The 8,234-nt window shown below is 31.6% G+C and overlaps 1 pseudogene; it reads right to left on the reverse strand.

Annotated features, from left to right (window-relative positions):
* Nucleotides 1-5,159: 5,159 nt before the first annotated feature.
* LOC115033482 lies at nucleotides 5,160-5,338 on the reverse strand (annotated as a pseudogene).
* Nucleotides 5,339-8,234: the final 2,896 nt, after the last annotated feature.

Genomic DNA, 8,234 nt, shown 5'->3' on the forward strand with positions numbered 1-8,234 from the left:
GAGTCACAGGGTTAAGAAAATTTAATTTTTGTTGCACCGAGACACCGAGCGGGGTCACTCGCTCGCTGCGCTCGCTCGGACAATTAAAAACGAAAATATCCCCCGAATTGCTATGCAACACCTCCCCAAGTGGGCCACCAATTTGAAAAAACATCGTAGACTCCGGTCGCCAGTCTGTTAAAGAAACATAAGTATAATATTAAAGTGGCTCAGGTCGCCAAACTCAAATTACTTCGCGCGGCATTAAAACAGTCTTGCGCGCATGGCTCATACGTATATATAAACGTATAATCGCAAAATTTGGATGTCTATAACTTCCAAAATAATGGTTTCCGCAAATTTTTTTTTGCACCATCGTTCTTAACTCGTCGAACTGTCGAAGTACATCTATTTCGAAAAAAAAAATGAAAAAGGCGCTGGGTTGCTAAAGTGAATTTATACCTAAAGTACCTGGTTGTTTCGATGAAGTATGAACGAACAATCAAAAACGCAGAGCCGGAATGATGATGGTTGAACGAAACGAAGAGTAACAAATTTGCGGACGTGTTGAGTACTCGAGTAATCGATTAATCGAGTGAATAGTACACTGAGACTCTGAGAAGTGTGCGGACGTGTGTACACGTGCGCGCGTTTATTGACAAAGGGCGGAATTTAATATAACAAAATCAATAATCTGCCACGTACAAATCGGACGTGTATACTGTGTATACAGTGTAGCCGTGTGTAGGAGTCACTCGACATTCGACGCCCAAAAAACGTACCGCGTCTCCTACTATTTGATAAGAAATATCATATCATAATTGATAAGGAAATTGCCGGTGGCCCGTGGGCCGTCTCGAGAAAGTCGTTTGGCTGGCTCATCATATGATAACGTTATGAGGTTATGAGCGGAAAATTATAAATTTAAATAATTATATATATTTTTTATGTTTATTATCTAAAAGTGTTGTATTTTTTTTTAACATATGTTGTTTAATTTTCAATATCCTTACTGGCTTCACTGTTGAATAAAATACTAGTTTTTAAATAATATTATTATACATTTATAAGCAATTTAAAGTTTACTGTTGTATCAAAAACTATTCACTCATAATACCTTGTAACAACGTAAATATTTTGAGGAATATAATAATACAAATTTAATTTTGTCAAACAAATATGAAAAATATACTGAAATATAGGTATTACATTAGGCATAGGAAATATTAATAAATTAAATTAATTAAGTACCTAATAATATGTCAATGTCCATTCATTTAATGTCAATTAAGGTTAATAAATAACTATAAATATTTTACTAAATATACTGTATCAAAAATGTGAGAATAAAAATGTAAAATAATAATTTAGATAAAATTTCATGTTTTACTGTCAAAAATTTTAGTTTGTAAATAAATAATAATTATAAATATTTTAGTAAATATATTAACACAGCAGTAATAATAAAATTAATAATAATGAAAAATAATTAATAAATAAAAAAATTTAGATATCATTATGTTTTACTGACAAAAAATGTAAGTTAGTTAATAATTAATATGTTGTATTATCTTAGTATTTTAATCTTTCCGAAACTTAAATTTATTTTCCAATACTTTATATTATTGAAATTTTTGTTGGGCAAACTAAACTGACTGTTGAACTTGTGATATTGAATTTAAATCGATAGTTAACTAATATTTAGATTTTAGATAATCAATGATGGACAAGATTATTGGATATTTCAAATTAATCTATCTGGGAAATACTGCTGTTTTAGAAATAATATTTTTGAACATAAAATAGTCAATAAATGATAGGTACACTTACCAGTGTCGATAATCGATATGTTAACTAATAATCTTAGTATTTTAATGTTTCCGACACTTAAATTTATTTTCCAATACTTTATATTATTGAAACTTTTGTTGGGCTAACTAAACTGACTGTTGAACTTGTGATATTGAATTTAAATCGATAGGTACCTAGTTAACTAATATTTAGATTTTAGATAATCAATGATCGACAAGATTATTGGATATTTCAAATTTATCTATCTGGCAAATACTGTTCAACAGAACTAACATGTTATGTAAAAAAAAATTTAAGGTATGAAGGATATTTAAAATACTACACGTATAATAATAAAAGAATCATTAAGAAATATGGTAATATTATTAGTATAGAACTTTAAGAATAGGAAATAAGTAATAGTATTTGCAGAATGAAATTTCAAATTGGTGAAAAGTACCTAATGGAATAAATCGCTGTAAATTGTAATAATTTAAAATTGTATTATGTTTTAATAAAGTATAACTTGTGGTATAATATAATAGAGGCATAGAGCAAAATAATATTTTATTAGGTAGTGGAAATTTCCTATGTAGGTAACCTTTATGTTTAACTATTTTGTGTTATTATTTGAGTGAACAAAATGTAGTCTGTTGACAGTCACGACTCACCAATGTGTTAATTGTTATTTGTTAGTGTTACAGACTAATTATCTTTCATCCTCGACCCTGGTGTTAATTTTTATGAATAGAAATGTTTTAATCGTATAAAAGTGGTGAAAATAAGAGTTTACAACTTATCACTCATAATATATATTTGAAATTATAGTTAAGATTTTAAATCTATTAATACTTTTTGAATTGTTCATTTTGTCTTGATTTCTTTTGTTCGTTCTTTATTTTCGTGTTCTTTGTTTCCTTGGTCGTTTAAACTGATTACCAAAAAAGCAAAAAAAATATATAATGTAGCGGTTACACGACAGTGTATTGTGTACCTATAAATACAGTATATTATCTCGAAACACTGAAACAGGAGTTGAGAGAATGTTGGTGTTTTCATTCAAACAGTATGACTACTGAATCTACTACTATCTATCTACTGAATCAAATTAATACTTAGTGAATGTCAAAAAGAAACTGTGCAGATAATTCTTTTGCAAAAATATAATTTACATTAAGCGATTCGATATGAAGTTATCAAAAGAGACTTGCAAACTTTTTAAGGCGTTCGGTGCCAGTGTAATTTTGTAAACAAAAATACGCTCTGCGGGAATTATTATCTTGTTCAGTAGAATCAACTAAGTTTGATGAATTTTTAATTTTTAATTTCTAAATTATCTTATAACACTATGTTCATTTATATTATGTGGGCTGATTCTGGTCGTACTGCAAATTGCAATACCGGATCAACCCTTGGTGGAGCAGGAGCTAGCCCCAAAATCTCCACCAATTTAGAAAAATTTGAGCCAGTGGCGATCTCAATACATAAATAGGATCTCAATGATCATAGATCAAATATAGTGTGTTATATTTGATTTACGATGCGGTACACAACATCACTGAGGTATCTTAAAGATAAACGCAATTCTAAGACGATTGCAGTTTCAAATTTGAGCGGGTTCGGAAGAGCAAAATTTCGATTTTCAAAAAATCGCATTTTTAGAAACGGGCGTATACGTCAATCATTTGATGTTTTAGACATCATCTGTCATCAATAATTTCATTTAAATAATATATGATTTAATAGTTTAATTGTCACACTGAACACACTGAATATTTTTGATTGTGCTTATGCGACGTTGTGCCGCGAGATACGGCGGCATTTCGACTTTTGTGTATGATGTATCGATAGCGCCCTCTCGTAGCCAGACAATCGTTCTATGTCTGTACAATTTATTTGTCGGAACGTTGAAGACGTACATTTTATATTGCATATCGTTGTAAGTTATCAAAACTTAATTAAAACGACGGACTAAGATGTAATTATGGCTAAATATATAGGTATGATCGCAACTTTATGATACGCAGGTGTCATGGCTGCCACTGGTAGTGCATATTATCACTTTGAATTATTTGTAACAAAACAATACAAATTATTAATTGTATGGCTGAATAAATTTAAAAATCACTACCAGCTGAGATTCCTTTCCATGCTAAGACATGCAATAATTGTACGTGTACCATTACGAAAATGCGCCTCACCTCCGCTGCTATTGGAATTCTACGGTCCGGCACTATACGCAGTGTTGTCGAGTGGAATACAAACGACTATGTGGTTCAACGGCTAAAGAGAGATATAAGACGATATAATAATAATCAATATACCTACACTAGTCGACTCGAAAATTAGTCGAAATGAGAATTATTTTACGGGAGCAAAAAAAAAAGTTATTATCAACTAGATTTAATACGTGCTTCCGATCGTGCCACTACCGTCGGAGAACAATAAACAACGGACACAATCGATTATTACTTTGTAACTATGTTTAGTAATATTAAGGCTCGGCTACGACCATTCAGCCGTTCATGCTCTGGTGTTTTGGAAAATAGCCAATAGATTGCGTTGACCGTTAGCGAGCACGGTTATTTAGGCAACGTGGTCGCCCAGCGTTTCAGCCGCGCTACAAGTTTTCACGGTCGACCATCACACTGACGTCAAAAGTTTACACCGGTCCGAACGCGCACAGACACCACCGATGCTGGCTAACCGGGAAACGGTGTTGTATGAGCACCAGCCCACTGCACGGCTTCGTGACCGGGCTGATTGTAGGTATATAGGGAAAAAATAAGTCAAAATAATATTATAATATTATATGATATAAATTATCATCTTAAACAAAAAAATCTTTAAAAGGCGTGATTTAATGTGGAAACTAAGTAAAATTCCATTTTATAATATAACAAATATCTATATGATGAAAAATAAGATTAATAAAATATTGTGATATTAAATACTTGGTCAACACATTGTTTAACTATTTGGCAGGACGTAGAAGTATACTTAAATAAATACAATTAAGTAACCACTACAGTATTTACAGTAATTAACAATGTATCAACAAAATGTTGACTAAGTATTTGACATTACAATTGATCTTATTTGTCATCATAGATATTTGTAATATTATACAATTTTAATTAGTTTCCATATTATATCACGTCTTTTAAAGATTTAATCATTACTTTTTAACTGAGCTTTTTTTACACGGAGTTATAACCAAGTGTTTTTGGTGTGATTGTTATAACGAAAACTCGATGACTCGAAAACATGATAATGATAATGTCATAATTTTAATAATTATTGACAACGTATTACGTACGGAAAGTAACAAGAAAATTGAAAATTTGAAAATTCAAATTCCAAAGTCTTATAACACTATGATCATTTATATTATTTGGGCCGTCCCGGTGGTAGTGCAATACCGGGCCAACCCGTGGTGAAGCAGGAGCAAGCCCCAAAATCTACACCACTTTAGAAAAATTTGACATTAGCTCACACATATTTATTCACGATCATAGATTAAATATAGTATATTATACTATATACTATATTTAATCTAGGATACGGTTCACGACATCACCGAGGTATTTTAAACATGAACGCAAATCTAAGACGATTGCAGTTTCAAATTTGAGCGGGTTCAGAAAAGCAAAATTCGATTTTCAAAAAATCACATTTTGAAAAACGGGCGTATACGTCAATAATTTGACGTTTTAGACATAATCTGTCATCAATAATTTCATTTGAATAAAATATGATTTAATAGATTAATATTGTCAACAATCCGATCAAACAAATGGTACTACTCAATAGCGCCATCTAACATCATCGAAAAACGGACGTACACGCCGAATATTTTTGATTGTGCGTAATGCGACGTTGTGCAGCAAGATACGCCGGCATTTCAACTTTTGCGTATCGATAGCCAGACAATCGTTCTATGTCTGTACAATTTATTTGTCGGAACGTTGAAGATGGACATTTTATATCGAATATCATTGTAAATTTTATCAGATAGAATTTTTCAATTTACTTTTTAAACCCGGTACTCCTGGAATAGAATATTATAATTTATAATACACAAATATACTCAGAAATTATGTATTTTTTCAATGAAATATATTATAATATAGGACTGTGGAATGTGGAACCAGTGGAGGGGTGCTTTCACAAAATCCATAAAAATAGGTTTGTATTGTGGTGTAAATGTGTAATATGTATAAATTATATTGAATCCAATTTTTCCTTTAAATTTACGTGGAGGCAAAAGGCCTTTTCTTTACAATCGTTTAAAAATCAAATATTCACTAAATTTGATATTAAAACAAACATTTATATAACGAGTATTCGTTATAACAATCACACCAAAAACACTTGGTTATAACTCCGTGTAAAAAAAAGCTCAGTTAAAAACACGGACTAAGATATACATATATATATATATATCTTAGTCTGTGGTTAAAAAGTAATGATTAAATCTTTACTTTTCGTTAACGGCGAACGCAATCTATGGCTATTTCCAAAACAACCAGAGCATGAACGGCTGAATGGTCGTAGCCACGGACATAGCCGAGCCACTAAACATAGTTATAAAATCATGACGTAATAATCGATTGTGTCCGTTGTTTATTGTTCTCCGACGGTAGTGGCACGATCGGAAGGAAGCACGTATTAAATCTAGTTGATAATAACTTTTTTTTTTGCTCCCGTAAAATAATTCTCATTTCGACTAATTTTCGAGTCGACTAGTGTAGGTATATTGATTATTATTATATCGTCTTATATCTCTCTTTAGCCGTTGAACCACAGAGTCGTTTGTATTCCACCCGACAACACTGCGTATAGTGCCGGACCGTAGAATTCCAATAGCAGCGGAGGTGAGGCGCATTTTCGTAATGGTACACGTACAATTATTGCATGTCTTAGCATGGAAAGGAATCTCAGCTGGTAGTGATTTTTAAATTTATTCAGCCATACAATTAATAATTTGTATTGTTTTGTTACAAATAATTCAAAGTGATAATATGCACTACCAGTGGCAGCCATGACACCTGCGTATCATAAAGTTGCGATCATACCTATATATTTAGCCATAATTACATCTTAGTCCGTCGTTTTAATTGAGTTTTGATAACTTACAACGATATGCAATATAAAATGTACGTCTTCAACGTTCCGACAAATAAATTGTACAGACATAGAACGATTGTCTGGCTACGAGAGGGCGCTATCGATACATCATACACAAAAGTCGAAATGCCGCCGTATCTCGCGGCACAACGTAGCATAAGCACAATCAAAAATATTCAGTGTGTTCAGTGTGACAATTAAACTATTAAATCATATATTATTTAAATGAAATTATTGATGACAGATGATGTCTAAAACATCAAATGATTGACGTATACGCCCGTTTCTAAAAATGCGATTTTTTGAAAATCGAAATTTTGCTCTTCCGAACCCGCTCAAATTTGAAACTGCAATCGTCTTAGAATTGCGTTTATCTTTAAGATACCTCAGTGATGTTGTGTACCGCATCGTAAATCAAATATAACACACTATATTTGATCTATGATCATTGAGATCCTATTTATGTATTGAGATCGCCACTGGCTCAAATTTTTCTAAATTGGTGGAGATTTTGGGGCTAGCTCCTGCTCCACCACGGGTTGATCCGGTATTGCAATTTGCAGTACGACCAGAATCAGCCCACATAATATAAATGAACATAGTGTTATAAGATAATTTAGAAATTAAAAATTAAAAATTCATCAAACTTAGTTGATTCTACTGAACAAGATAATAATTCCCGTAGAGCGTATTTTTGTTTACAAAATTACACTGGCACCGAACGCCTTAAAAAGTTTGAACGTCTCTTTTGATAACTTCATATCGAATCGCTTAATGTAAATGATATTTTTGCAAAAGAATTATCTGCACAGTTTCTTTTTGACATTCACTAAGTATTAATTTGATTCAGTAGATAGATAGTAGTAGATTCAGTAGTCATACTGTTTGAATGAAAACACCAACATTCTCTCAACTCCTGCTTCAGTGTTTCGAGATAATATACTGTATTTATAGGTACACAATACACTGTCGTGTAACCGCTACATTATATATTTTTTTTGCTTTTTTGGTAATCAGTTTAAACGACCAAGGAAACAAAGAACACGAAAATAAAGAACGAACAAAAGAAATCAAGACAAAAAGAACAATTCAAAAAGTATTAATAGATTTAAAATCTTAACTATAATTTCAAATATATATTATGAGTGATAAGTTGTAAACTCTTATTTTCACCACTTTTATATGATTAAAACATTTCTATTCATAAAAATTAACACCAGGGTCGAGGATGAAAGATAATTAGTCTGTAACACTAACAAATAACAATTAACACATTGGTGAGTCGTGACTGTCAACAGACTACATTTTGTTCACTCAAATAATAACACAAAATA

The sequence above is a fragment of the Acyrthosiphon pisum genome, chromosome X, assembly GCF_005508785.2.
Source record: "Acyrthosiphon pisum isolate AL4f chromosome X, pea_aphid_22Mar2018_4r6ur, whole genome shotgun sequence".
NCBI classification, from domain to species: domain Eukaryota; kingdom Metazoa; phylum Arthropoda; class Insecta; order Hemiptera; family Aphididae; genus Acyrthosiphon; species Acyrthosiphon pisum.